This window comes from Rhineura floridana, chromosome 3, assembly GCF_030035675.1.
Source record: "Rhineura floridana isolate rRhiFlo1 chromosome 3, rRhiFlo1.hap2, whole genome shotgun sequence".
Lineage (NCBI taxonomy): Eukaryota > Metazoa > Chordata > Lepidosauria > Squamata > Rhineuridae > Rhineura > Rhineura floridana.
In genome coordinates this window covers 116,784,753-116,799,166 of record NC_084482.1, presented here as the reverse complement: position 1 = coordinate 116,799,166, position 14,414 = coordinate 116,784,753, and the positions used below count along the sequence as shown (strand labels likewise).

The 14,414-nt window shown below is 43.6% G+C and overlaps 1 long non-coding RNA gene across 1 annotated transcript in view; it reads left to right on the top strand.

Annotated features, from left to right (window-relative positions):
* Positions 1–7,643, top strand: part of LOC133382267 (uncharacterized) — a 90,861-nt gene extending 83,218 nt beyond the window's left edge. Inside the window, exon 4 of the long non-coding RNA XR_009761882.1 lies at positions 6,651–7,643. This is a non-coding gene — a long non-coding RNA (uncharacterized LOC133382267). The remainder of the gene's footprint in view (positions 1–6,650) is intronic.
* The last annotated feature ends 6,771 nt before the right edge of the window (positions 7,644–14,414 follow it).

The window sequence follows — 14,414 nt, the reverse complement described above, 5'->3', positions numbered from 1 at the left end:
AGAGGGAGAAGAACTTTTCTCTATCCACTTTCTCAATGCCATGCATAATTTTATACACTTCTATCATGTCTCCTCTGACCCGCCTTTTCTCTAAACTAAAAAGCCCCAAATGCTGCAACCTTTCCTCGTAAGGGAGTCGCTCCATCCCCTTGATCATTCTGGTTGCCCTCTTCTGAACCTTTTCCAACTCTAGAATATCCTTTTTGAGATGAGGCGACCAGAACTGTACACAGTATTCCAAATGCGGCCGCACCATAGATTTATACAATGGCATGATGATATCGGCTGTTTTATTTTCAATACCTTTCCTAATTATCGCTAGCATGGAATTTGCCTTTTTCACAGCTGCCGCACACTGGGTCGACATTTTCATCGTGCTGTCCACTACAACCCCGAGGTCTCTCTCCTGGTCGGTCACCGCCAGTTCAGACCCCATGAGCGTATATGTGAAATTCAGATTTTTTGCTCCAATATGCATAATTTTACACTTGTTTATATTGAATTGCATTTGCCATTTTTCCACCCATTCACTCAGTTTGGAGAGGTCTTTTTGGAGCTCTTCGCAATCCCTTTTTGTTTTAACAACCCTGAACAATTTAGTGTCGTCAGCAAACTTGGCCACTTCACTGCTCACTCCTAATTCTAGGTCATTAATGAACAAGTTGAAAAGTACAGGTCCCAATACCGATCCTTGAGGAACTCCACTTTCTACAGCCCTCCATTGGGAGAACTGTCCGTTTATTCCTACTCTCTGCTTTCTGCTTCTTAACCAATTCCTTATCCACAAGAGGACCTCTCCTCTTATTCCATGACTGCTAAGCTTCCTCAGAAGCCTTTGGTGAGGTACCTTGTCAAACGCTTTTTGAAAGTCTAAGTACACTATGTCCACTGGATCACCTCTATCTATATGCTTGTTGACACTCTCAAAGAATTCTAATAGGTTACTGAGACAGGACTTTCCCTTGCAGAAGACATGCTGGCTCTGCTTCAGCAAGGCTTGTTCTTCTATGTGCTTAGTTAATCTAGCTTTAATAATACTTTCTACCAGTTTTCCAGGGACAGAAGTTAAGCTAACTGGCCTGTAATTTCCGGGATCCCCTCTGGATCCCTTTTTGAAGATTGGCGTTACATTTGCCACTTTCCAGTCCTCAGGCACGGAGGAGGACCCGAGGGACAAGTTACATATTTTACTTAGCAGATCAGCAATTTCACCTTTGAGTTCTTTGAGAACTCTCGGGTGGATGCCATCCGGGCCCGGTGATTTGTCAGTTTTTATATTGTCCATTAAGCTTAGAACTTCCTCTCTCGTTACCACTATTTGTCTTAGTTCCTCAGAATCCCTTCCTGCAAATGTTAGTTCAGGTTCAGGGATCTGCCCTATATCTTCCACTGTGAAGACAGATGCAAAGAATTCATTTAGCTTCTCTGCAATCTCCTTATCGTTCTTTAGGACACCTTTGACTCCCTTCTCATCAAGGGTCCAATTGTCTCCCTAGATGGTCTCCTGCTTTGAATGTATTTATAGATTTTTTTGTTGTTGGTTTTTATGTTCTTAGCAATGTGCTCCTCAAATTCTTTTTTAGCATCCCTTATTGTCTTCTTGCATTTCTTTTGCCAGAGTTTGTGTTCTTTTTTATTTTCTTCATTCGGACAAGACTTCCATTTTCTGAAGGAAGACTTTTTGCCTCTAAGAGCTTCCTTGACTTTGCTCGTTAACCATGCTGGCATCTTCTTGGCCCTGGCGGTTCCTTTTCTGATCTGCGGTATGCACTCCAGTTGAGCTTCTAATATAGTGTTTTTAAACAACTTCCAAGCATTTTCGAGTGATGTGACCCTCTGGACTTTGTTTTTCAGCTTTCTTTTTACCAATCCCCTCATTTTTGTGAAGTTTCCTCTTTTGAAGTCAAATGTGACCGTGTTGGATTTCCTTGGCAATTGGCCAGTTACATGTATGTTTAATTTAGTAGCACTGTGGTCACTGCTCCCAATCGGTTCAACAACACTTACATCTCGCACCAGGTCCCGGTCCCCACTGAGGATTAAGTCCAGGGTTGCCGTCCCTCTGGTCGGTTCCATGACCGACTGGTCTAGGGAATAGTCATTTAGAATATCTAGAAACTTTGCTTCTTTGTCATGACTGGAACACATATGCGGCCAGTCTATGTCCGGGTAGTTGAAGTCACCCATTACTACCACATTTCCTAGTTTGGATGCTTCCTCAATTTCATATCTCATCTCCAGGTCTCCCTGAGCATTTTGATCAGGGGGACGATAGATCGTTCCCAGTATTAAGTCCCTCCTGGGGCACGGTATCACCACCCACAACGATTCTGTGGAGGAGTCTGCCTCTTTTGGGGTTTCGAGCTTGCTGGATTCAATGCCTTCTTTCACGTATAGAGCGACTCCGCCACCAATACGTCCTTCCCTGTCCTTCCGATATAGTTTATATCCAGGGATAACCGTATCCCACTGGTTTTCTCCATTCCACCAGGTCTCGGTTATGCTCACTATATCAATGCTCTTCTCTAAGACCAAGCACTCCAGTTCTCCCATCTTGGTTCGGAGGCTCCTAGCATTAGCGTACAGGCACTTGTAAGCAGTGTCTCTCTTCAAGTGTCTTTGGCACTTGTGGTTAGGCCTGTGGTAATTTTGCTCTTCTGAATTTATATCCTGTGCCCCTGCTCTCACAATGCCTACTTCTAGGCGTACCCCTTTTAACATTTCATCATTTCTTTGGTTTTTATCCCAGGGGGGAGGTTTATTCCGAACCGGACCTTTCTCAGCTCCTGTCGGGTTTCCCCCCTCAGTCAGTTTAAAAGCTGCTCTGCTACCTTTTTAATTTTAAGTGCCAGCAGTCTGGTTCCATTCTGGTTCAAGTGGAGCCCGTCCCTTTTGTACAGGCCCGGCTTGTCCCAAAATGTTCCCCAGTGCCTAACAAATCCGAACCCTTCCACCCGACACCATCGTCTCATCCACGCATTGAGACTGCGAAGCTGGGCCTGTCTGGCTGGTCCTATGTGTGGAACTGGTAGCATTTCAGAGAAAGCCACCTTGGAGGTCCTGGCTTTCAGCATCCTACCTAGCAACCTAAATTTTGCTTCCAGGACCTCACGGCTGCATTTCCCCATGTCGTTGGTGCCAACGTGCACCACGACCACTGACTCCTTCCCAGCACTGTCTACCAAACTATCTAAACGACGGGCGATATCCGCAACCTTCGCACCAGGCAGGCAAAACACCTTGCGGTCTACACGCCCATCACACACCCCACTGTCTATGTTCCTAATGATCGAATCACCCACTACAAGGATCCCTCCACCCCCTGGAGATATATCCTCAGCACGAGAGGATAGCTGCTCATCCCCCAAGGAATGGGTCCCTTCTAAGGGATCGTTTCCCTCTTCCTCAGCTGGATGCTCTCCTTCCCCGAGACCATCGTTGTCCATGATAGCAGGAGAGCTATCACCGTTGGAGTGGGACACAGCTATATCGTCCCTGAAGGCCTCCTCCACACACCTCTCTGCCTCTTTCAGCTTTTCCAGGTCCGCCACCTTGGCCTCAAGGAAATGAAGTCGTTCCCGGAGAGCCAGGAGCTCATTGCACCGAGAGCACACCCACGACTTCTGTCCAACAGGCAGATAGTCGTACATGCTGCAGGCAGTTCAAAACACTGGAAAGCCCCCACACCCCTGCTGGCTTCTCACCTGCATAGTTTTGTTTAAGGTTTATTACGTCAATGGGTTGGAGACTGCGGTTTAGTTGAGGTCAGGGAACAGACGGGCAGAGTGGGGGGCCCTGGCCTCCTCGCCCTGCTGCCTAACTCGCCCTGCTGCCTAACTCGCCCTGCTGCCTAACTCGCCCTGCTGCCTAACTCGCCCTGCTGCCTAACTCGCCCTGCTGCCTAACTCGCCCTGCTGCCTAACTCGCCCTGCTGCCTAACTCGCCCTGCTGCCTAACTCGCCCTGCTGCCTAACTCGCCCTGCTGCCTAACTCGCCCTGCTGCCTAACTCGCCCTGCTGCCTAACTCGCCCTGCTGCCTAACTCGCCCTGCTGCCTAACTCGCCTTGACACTTCATCAGCTGGGGCTCCCTCTAGCTCGTGGAGCAGGCTCCCTCACTAGGGTGCTCTGACTTTATATGTGTGGCTGGTTCCTCCCAGCTACTGCTGCCAGCCAATGATGTGTTACTTGAGGCTGATGGCTATCAGCTGGGGCTTAACTCTTTAGTATTCTCTCAGGCTTCCTTCCTTCCTGAGCGAGGGGCGGGGCTGTTTAAGCTTTTGGCTGCTTTTAATCTAATCAAGGGGCTGCGCCTTCCAGGCAAGTCTTTTGTATTTGTTGTTTTCCCACCTAGAACAGCCTGACTTATCTTTAACCTAGGGAAACAGAGCTTGTGGTTGTGTTTCAGGAAGGCTGAAGCTGCCCTTTTTAGCAAGGACTGAGCTGACTCTCTCCCTGTATGTGTTGGTGGAGTTTCCTTTTCCCCCTTCTCTCTGACTGGAATTTAGCCTTGTTTACAGTGTCCCCTGAAGCTTTCCTGCTAGGGTGGTGTTCAAAACTAGCTTTCTATGGGCTTCCTTCTCCTAGGATCTGTCTCCTAAGATATAGGTTCTTTCAGGATTTGGCTCCTAGCTCAGGGTGACCTTGGGCTGCCCTTATTAGTTATTGCTCTGAGCTGTTTTACTTCAATTTAATAATGAAATAAATGGGAGCTACTTACCCTCTTTTTGCTCTGCTGCTTAACTCGCCTTGACGCTTTGTCAGCTGGGGCCTTGACGCTTCATCAGCTGGGGCTCCCTCTAGCTCGTGGAGCAGGCCACTTATCGTTCGCCGCTTATCGTTTCCTCTCGCTGGGTGGTTGCAGACTATGAAAAACCATAACACTATGCTGCAGAGGTGGTCCTGGGCCCTACAGGACTATCAAGTGGACTTCCAGTTCATAAAAGGCAAGGACAATGTACTGGCCAATGGACTTTCCAGGCAAGTGGCTGGGACTGCAGTGACGTGACCAGACAGAGGAACAAAGAAAGGCATTTTCCCCATAGAGACTTTTATTTGTTAACGCGACGTATAAATCCTGGAACAGGAATAATACTCTGCTGTTGTTTAAGAGGGGGAAATGTGATGTTCCTATATTAATGTATATATGGTAAGTGTTGTTGTTTTAGAAGATACATGGTAAGTGGAGTGAAAGAGGGGGAGTGAATGGGCAGTAGAATGTGAGATGATTGGCTGAGTGTTTAAAATGGCTGAATGTATAAAAGGGAATGTGAGGTGGTGAATGGTGGAATCTGGGGGGGAGAAGAGAAAGAGTGGATTGCTTGGTGGGGTTTAGAGAGTTGTTTACCAGGAGGGAGGTGGAGTTCGGATTAGTATTGAGTAAAACCATATGCTTATGTGCCTTAAGAAGAAATCTTGTTAATCTTGTTAGCTTTGTTATCTTTAATAAATACTTAATTTGGTTTACCAAAGGCCTGATCCTTGGCTGGGGTTTCACAGACTAGAAGGGAGGGTAAGGTAATGACCAAGGCTGAAGGGGAACTGTAACAAATGGTGGCAGCGGTGAAGAGAATAACAATACCAGTATTCAGAGTCTCTGGGAATACTAGTATTGGGACGTTACTGGTGGTTGCCTAGCAGGGGGATCTGTTGAGATCTGTGCTAGAGCGGATAGGTAAACCATAAGAGAGTGCAGTCCGGACTGGTGGAGTCCCTGGTGGTGCCTAGAGACAGGCAGTAACCACGAGCAGGTAGGAACCTGACAGGGAGAGCCAGGGAAGGACGCATGACAGGGCCCCTCAGGGCCCCTCGGCCAGGGCCCCACCTAGCCGCCCTTCGGAGCCGGCCCTGCTAAGAAGGGGCCCTTCAAGGAGAGGTAGGTGGGATGGGCATGTGTGTGGGCATGCGTGTGCCAGGGCCCGGGGCAAGCTGGTGCCCAAGGGCCCCGTCATGCCTGTCACCAGCTCTCTCTCTCTCTCTCTGTGTGTGTGTGTGTGTGTGAGGGATGAAATTCTAAACAGTGAGGTCAGAATGAATGAAATGACATGCAGAATACTACAGACTGTGATAATTATATTAATAGGTGCCATTCACAAAGAAATAGTTGTATTGATAACACAGATATCCAATGCACTGTGCTGTAAGACGCCTTGATCCTAGAAGCTCACCTGAAGCTCACTTTATTATAACCCTATTTTGTTTACTTCCTAGAATCTGTCCACTATATTTGATTATTCGAAGTAGCCATTTCCATCCACAATATATTGTTTGTTTATTTATTAAATTATTGTCCCATTCTTCCTTCCAGTAGGAGCCCAGGATGGCAAACAAAAACACTAAAAACACTTTAAAACATCATTAAAACAGATTTTAAAATAAAACAAAATATCTTTCAAAACATCTTTAAAACATCTTTTAAAAAACCTTTAAAAACATCTTAAAAAGCAATTCCAACCCAAACGCAGACTGGGATAAGGTCTCTACTTAAAAGGCATGTTGAAAGAGGAAGGTATAACAAATGAGGACCCAATTTTAAACTATTATGCCATGTCTCTGTGGAGTATTCCAGCAGCAGAATACATAGAGCAGCATTAAGAAGTCATGCTGAAAGCACTGTTTCCTTAAATGTAACAAACTTAACCTTTTCCCTTAGGTGGTTTACGCAATGCTGAAATTTCATGCATTACTGGTGAAGAAGATGGGAAGATGCCCTGGTTCATCTTGTGGGAAATTGTGAGAAAGACACACACAAAAAGACGACGACAGAGCTTAATCCTGTCAGAGACTTCAGTAAAATGCCTATACAATGGCTCAGGTAGCATGTAATGCTAAGCTAAACCATGGTTTAATGTGAATGCACAAGTGTGAGGACTCCTAGAGAGGAGATCATGGCTGCTTTAGTCATCATCATCCAATACTGTTGTACTGCTGCAATGCTGTGATCTAAGCTATGGTTTGGCTAGAGGAGGAGGAGCAAAGCATCCATGATCTCTTCTCCAAGAACCCTTGCTCATTACTGAGTTCAGTTTTGGGGGTAAATCTACATGCATGGTGAAGGTGATCACCACAGAAGCAGTGGAATGGAATGGAAGAAAAACTGCAGCACCCAAGTTCATTTACCCTCCCTCCTCCATTCAGTTTAACTTTGATTCAACCATTTCAGTTTCTGGGATAGTTGCAAATTAGCACACACAAACACACAAGCAGGGCTGCCCCTTCCATTGGGCAGAGTGAGGCGTTTACCTCAGGCAGCAGATCTTGGGAATCATGAAAAGATGACAAAGTGTTTGTTATTTGATTTATTTTTGTTGTGGGGGGAAGTGCTTGTGGGATTTTCAGCTGCCAAAATAACTTGACTGGCCTTGGGCATGATACACCTCGATTTAGTGGTGGGGAGGGGCACCATTTGCTTAGGCACCAAAATGCCTTTGGCCAGCACGGATACCAAGGGCTAGATGTTGAAGCACTTCAGAGCAATTCATCTTCTTACAATACATTGAGTATGAAAGGCACAGGTTAGAGGGGCAATGTTTTACACATTTTTAAAACCTTTGGAAAAAACTTTTGATGACCACAAATATGTAGGAAGATTAAAACCCAATTTGTTGCTCTGACCACTGTAATGAAAAAAGTTAATAAAAAGCAAAGGGTGTAATAAATCCTCACTGTCTTGGTAGTTGTCTCATTCCCTACTGTATCTGTCATCTCTCTCTACAGTATGGTTACCCAATCAATCTACATCTGCCAGCCTATTGCCTGCACTTTTGTCTCTTTTTGAGTATGTGTCTATCAACAAGACACCAAAGGCTTTAACTATGTCAAATGCAATAGACAAATGCAATGCATCACTTCTCTGTACACAATGAAATGCAGGGTCGGCCAAACGAAACAATATATGATGTGTAGTTGAATGTAACTTGAATCCAACATTTATTGAATGAAATAAGCCATAGGATGATGCAATCTTGAATAGAGGACTGATGGGTGAGGAGAGGGGCTTAACCCTTTCCCTCATATGGATCTTGTGCTCAGCTCTCTCCTCTGGTCCAAACTGCTTTTCCCCCTTCAGGAAAAAAGGGATATAATTTTTCTTACATGGGATCAAAAACAGTTGGGGGCAGATCTCAATCAGTAAAACAGCCAGCAGGGAAAGGGGTATGTGGCTCAACCTTGTCAGAAAGGATCCCTTTTTTTTAGATTGTATTGCCTTTTACTAGAAGAAAAAGGATTGCAGCATCCTACTACTGCATTTCATTGAAAAAATAGCAAATATGCATTGGGGCAAAGCTACATGCAGCTGTGCATCAAGGGTAGGCTGGCCCTTGAAAGACAATAATTGCTGCACTTGCACCAGTGTTATGTGATATCACTCTTCCTTTATTCCATATTTTAAACAAACATTTGGGAAGGTGGCATTCATTCTTCTAACACATAAATGTGGTAGCATTCTGCTACTGTGATATATGTTTGAGTTGTCTGTTTATTTTTTAATTGAATAGCTGGTATCTTTGGGCAATTGCATTATTCTTCCCAAGAGCTACACTGTTGAATTAAGAAGCAAACCCAATTGACCTTTGAATGCAAAAATCAATAGTTTGTGATAAATTTATGCAAATTTGTTGCCAATAAATCTCAGACACACAGAAGGATTTATCGCATGCTCTGGAAGTTTTCCAGAACTGTGGGATGTTGTAAAAAAAAATTATATCCAAAAACTAATATACAGTAAGTACAAATTATATCTGTATACCATATGTATATGTAAACAGTGCCACCATCATATGAATACTTCCTCAACACCATTCATACAAGGCAGCATAGGATTCATAATCATTTATATTAATAATCATAATTCATTTAATTTACTACATCTTTATTTTCCTTACATGTGAAACTGTGGGCAAACCTTTGCCATCGCTTGATTCCAATTTGGTACCCCAGATAAAATTGCCTCAAGGCTAGATTCTATGACCACACAAATTAAAGGAGCCTGAGAGAACGCAATCCTATGTTCTCTGAGAAGGTGTCCCAGGACTGAAAGGTGTTCTGTATCTCCGTCTCTGAGGGCACAGAGAGAGACGTCTACCTTCAGAAAAGGAGATCCAGTGCTGTAAGGTACCTTCCCACCCCTGCAGAAAGTTCTGTGGCCCTTGCCTTACCAATGGCAGGTGCCAGTAGAGGTAAAAGGGGGAGGGCATACTGGAGGTGGATGGGGGGAAGCATGAATCCAAAAGATCCAGTTTTCCCATTCTGACAAAACACACCTGAAATGAAGGAAAACACATGCTGGTGTATGTTTTTCTTTCTTTCTCCCACTGGAAACAAAGTAATGATATTGTTAAACGGAGAAGGAGAAAAATCCCATTCCTACATCCCTTCCATCCTATTGCTGCAAGCTTGGTAGGACTTTGAAAGCTACAGGTCCTCTGCCTTTGGTTCCCCTCTGACCCAGTCTATTTGCTCTGTAAGGCTGCAGTCCTATATCCACTTATCTGGGAGTAAAACCCATTAAAATCAGTGGGACTTATTTTCAAGTAGATATTATAGGACTGTGCTGTTGTTGATCATAAGAAGAGCCTGCTGGATCAGACCAATGGCCCATCTAGTCCTGCATCCTGTTCTCACAGTGGCCAACAAGATGCCCATGTGAAGCCCACAAGCAGGACTAAGCACAAGAGCACTCTCCCCTCCTGCAGTTTGCAGCAACTGGTATTTGGAACCACACTGCCTCCAAATGTGAAGGCAGAGCATTGCCATCATGGCTAGTAGCCGTCGATAGCATTTCGTATCAATAATTAGGATAATTAGATGATAATGCATCATATTGCTATTGTATGTTTTAAATGGAATTTATTTGGCATGGGCAGTTAAGGGACTTCAAGTAAAACAACCAATAACAAAAAAACTCAAAATGCTTTGATACAAAATAAAGTTCTTTCCAGGAAACTCCTGAAGAATTTGCATGCCTCTCAGTTCCTTTCTAAACATGCTGAGTGAAAACATACAAATACCAACCCACTGTGAAAAGTGGTGGGAGAAAATGATTCCTGCTAATGTTTTCCTCGTGTCTAATACTCAGCTAAAGAATATTTTGGTTCAGGACTCCTATGAAAAGGTAGTCAGCCCTCACCTGTCAGATTTGAAGAGAAATTGCATTCAAGTCTCACAGGGAACCCTTCTCTTAGGTAAGAGTCCAAAACACACTTATAAGATATCTTCATGTGGTTGCCACCTAGTGGCCAAAAATATAAAATGATTTTTTTAGAAAAGTTGGGTCTGAGCATGTCTGAGGCCTGTGTTTTCATGGTGTGGTTCCAAGATGGATTCAAAACTGAGAACTGTGTGAAAGAACCTATGAAATAAACCCAGTTATTGTTTGTATCTTACTGGTGTAGCCTACGTATATTATACTGGTGACAAAGGTAAACTGGATGCATCGGTCTCCATGGATTTCTTCACACATTGTGAGTAGCAGTGTGATTAGGGTTGCCAGATCTCCATTTTTTGGCCTGAGACTTCAGTTTTTGGGGCTCTCCAGCTGACCCACAATTTCCGGACTCTCAGCTTCAATTAAAAAAAATTAAGTTTCTAGGCGGTCTGGTTCCTGAGATATACACCAAAACATTAGCTGCCCCCCGCGACTGTTAATCTATTTGATGGACCTGTTATAGCAGCTCCTAGCAGAGCTTGGAAAAGTTACTTTTTTAAAAATACAACTCCCATCAGCCCAAGCCAGTGTGGCCACTGGATTGGGCTGATGGGAGTTGTAGTTCAAAAAATAAATAAATTTCCCAAGCTCTGGCTCTAACCCCGCCCTTTCAGGATTGTAGCCAATAAGTGCAGCCAGGGTTGTGATTTGTTGACCCAGGCAGTGCCTAGACTTCATTGCAAGGTCAGAAAATGGTGGTTTTGAGATGTTCAGTTTGTTTGAGTAAGTAAGAATATGGCTTAAAGTTTTTTTTCTCTTGTGTGCAAGAGTCAGACCCTGGGCTGTTGGAGAGGGCAGTGCTTTGAAAACCTTGGCAATATGAAAGTATTTAATCCAATACTTGCTTTTCTGGGAGTAAAGCAATGCTAATCCCATGTACCTAGAGTAAACCCCATTGAATTCATTAGGACTGACTTTTGAGTAGACATGGTTAGGATTGTGCTGTAAATTAATGGGACTTTTGAATAAACATAGCAAAGAATTGTGTTTGTGTTGTAAATCTTTCCCTTCCTCTCCAATCCAATTTTTAAAGCAATTAGGCAGGGTTTACCTAGGTATCACATTTTTATTATGTAGGAAACTAATACTGATTTTAAAAAAATGTTCTTCAGTGACCAACTGGTTTGACAATAAACTATTATATGGGGTGTATATTTACAAGTGTGTGTGTGTGTATGGAGTCTTTCCAACAACCCTGTGAGGTAGGGTTGGTGATTGGAAACCAAGGCAGCTCACAATAAGAAATAAATCCCTTTAAAAACCAATAACCATAAAGCAAGAATAAACAGTTGCAAAACAGCTTAAAGTGGCATGATTCTGAATTTTGGGTTGGGTGAATGAAGTTTATTTATTTATTTTTATTTATTGTTTGATTTATATCCTGCCCTTCCTCTCAATAGAAGCCCAGGGCGGCAAACAAAAGCACTAAAAACACTTTAAAAATAATAAAAACAGACTTTAAAATATATTAAAACAAAACATCTTTAAAAACATTTTTAAAAGCTGTGACTCCAAAATCTATTTATGTATTTTATTTACAACAGTTATATACTGCTTTATTGTAAAAAATTTAGAGTGGTTTACAGAAAGAATTAAAACAATAAAATTATTGGTAAAAATAGTTAAAGACATGTATTGAAAAACATTTAAATTAATAAAACCAACGAGTTAAAAACAGATTTTAAAACACAATTGCTTCTACATGCCTGGATAGGCTTGGCTAAACAAAAACGATTTTAGCAGGTGCTGAAAAGAGGCGTCTGCCTAATGTCAATAGGCAAGGAGTTCCAAAGCGTAGGTGCTGCCACTTCGTTGTTGTTGTTATGTGCCTTCAAGTCAATTTTGACTTATGGCGACCCTATGAATCAGAGACCTCCAATAGCATGTCATGAACCACCCTGTTCAGATCTTGTAAGTTCAGGTCTGTGGCTTCCTTTATGGAAACAATCCATCTCTTGTTTGGTCTTCCTCTTTTTCTACTCCCTTCTGTTTTTCTGTATTGTCTTTTCTAGTGAATCATGTCTTCTCATTATGTGTCCAAAATATGGTATGTGTCCAAAGTCAGAGGAAGGCAATGGTAAACCACCTCTGAATACCTCTTACCACAAAAACCCTATGAGCAGAGTATCCAAAATGCTGCCACTTTACAGGACTGATTTCTTACAAGAGCAGAACAAGTACTATGTGGCACCCATACCATGGAAAACACAGCTTGAACTTGGTCTGGTAGCAAATCAGCAACCAATGCAGATTTCAGAGCAGAGGTATTATGTGCTGATAGGATCTCACTCATGTCAGCAATCATGCCGCAGCATTCTGCATTAACTGACTGGCTGCAAGAACGTTTTTAGTTTTGGTTTTTGGTTATGAATCCTGACTGGTTGTGGGATGCTAAGTTGTCTGCCTTACTCATAGGAATCTTGTTGTGTTTGGTATGATATTGCATTTAGGAAAGCATCACTGTCTTTTGTTTTTCATTTTTTGTTTGCTTTTCATTTACCTTTAACCTCACTCCCTTACATCCATAGAAGCAACAGCAGTTGTTGCATGTGCTCAGCTCAACCCCTAAAACCCACTGATGATGCACCTTCTTGGTTTCATGGCAGTTTGTTTCTTGCCAATAGTGGTAAAAGAGAATTCACATATTTGAAAGTGTGGCTGCAATTGTTGTTGTTCCCAAGCTGCTGCCTGTGAAGGTAGACCAAACCATGTGTGTTTTCTCTCTGTCAATTATTACTCACCAGAATTGGGTTGGCTGTCAAAGTGAGTTTATAGCAGCCCACAGGGTAGACAGAAAGGGTACAGAATCTTCTTACTCTTACTCATTTCTCAGACCTCTTTCTGAAGTGAAGGGTCAAATCTGTAAAGAAGTTTGGAGCAGCCACATAAAAGATAAGGGCTGGGCATTCCAGGCAGGGGGTTGCCAACCCTGCTTGGATATGGATGTCTTTGCAGAGGATCCCTAGTCAAGGTTTACCAACAGCACAGTCCAAACTATATCTACTCAGAAGTAAGTCCTGTTGAGTTCTATGGAGCTTAGTCCCTTAGTAAGTGTGTTTAGAATTGCAGCCTTCAGGGGCATCCATCTTTACTCCTTCTGGTGACTGGCCTGGCCTGGCGGCACTTAAACCCTTCTTGCCGAAAGCAAGTAGACTAGATTAAATGTTCCCTACCCAGGCTCCATCTTTTAGCTAAGATTTCTTGCTTAATTTTCATTCAGATATTTTTTTAATTGTATGCTCCAAGCAACTGTGATTGATGCTTAATGTATCATGCTTAATTGACATCACTTGGGCCCGCCCCGTGACATCATTCGGACCCACCCCATGACATCACTCGGGCCCGCCCCTAAAATCTCAGGTTTGGGGATGCGTCTGACCTGGCAACCCTAAGTGTGATAGGAAAATGGCTGTTTATGGACTTATGAAGGAGTTTGATGCTGATCAGGAGGACTGGGTGCAGTGTACAGAGAGACTGTCCCAGTACTTCATTGCTAATGATGATACCAAGAAGTGGGCTATTTTGCTGAGTGTTTGTGGAGCAAAGACATATGGACTGATTAGGAGTTTGGTAGCTCCTGAAAAGCCCAGTGCCAAATCCTTTGAGGATTTGATTGGGATTGTCTCAAATCACCACAACCACAAGCCATCTGAAATTGTGCAGTGATTTAAGTTCAACAGTTTTTCACACTCTCCTGGGATGTCTGTGGCAGTTTACGTAGCAGAACCTGTCAGAGCATTGTGGGTTTGGAGAAACCTTGAATGCCATGCTGAGGGACTGGTTGGTCTGTGGCATCAATGATGAGAGGATTGTGACGTCCTTCCTCGGCACCACCTGTGAAGCTCTCACTTTGTGGCTACCAGCAGACAGGAACGTCAGGTTTATTCTTACCCTTTACAGCACTAGCACCGATCTCAAAAGATCCCACTGCTAGGCAGCACCACCCGACACTCTGTAACCCTTCTAGCCAATAGACTGTGCCTAGTCTCTGCCTGGCTATTCCGATACCTTGTGTCAATGGGTATAGGTAATTTGTAAACTCCCCTGCAGCCCCTTTACTCTGAAGCATATAGCCCTGGGTTTCTCTGTGGTACTGGATACACTTTCCTCCAATCCACCGCTGCCACCATTCGATACAAACTGTTCAGCCTTGGTTACTTTGCTATTCCCCCTGGTATGTGTATCCCAGCTGAAGGAATCAGGCTTTTA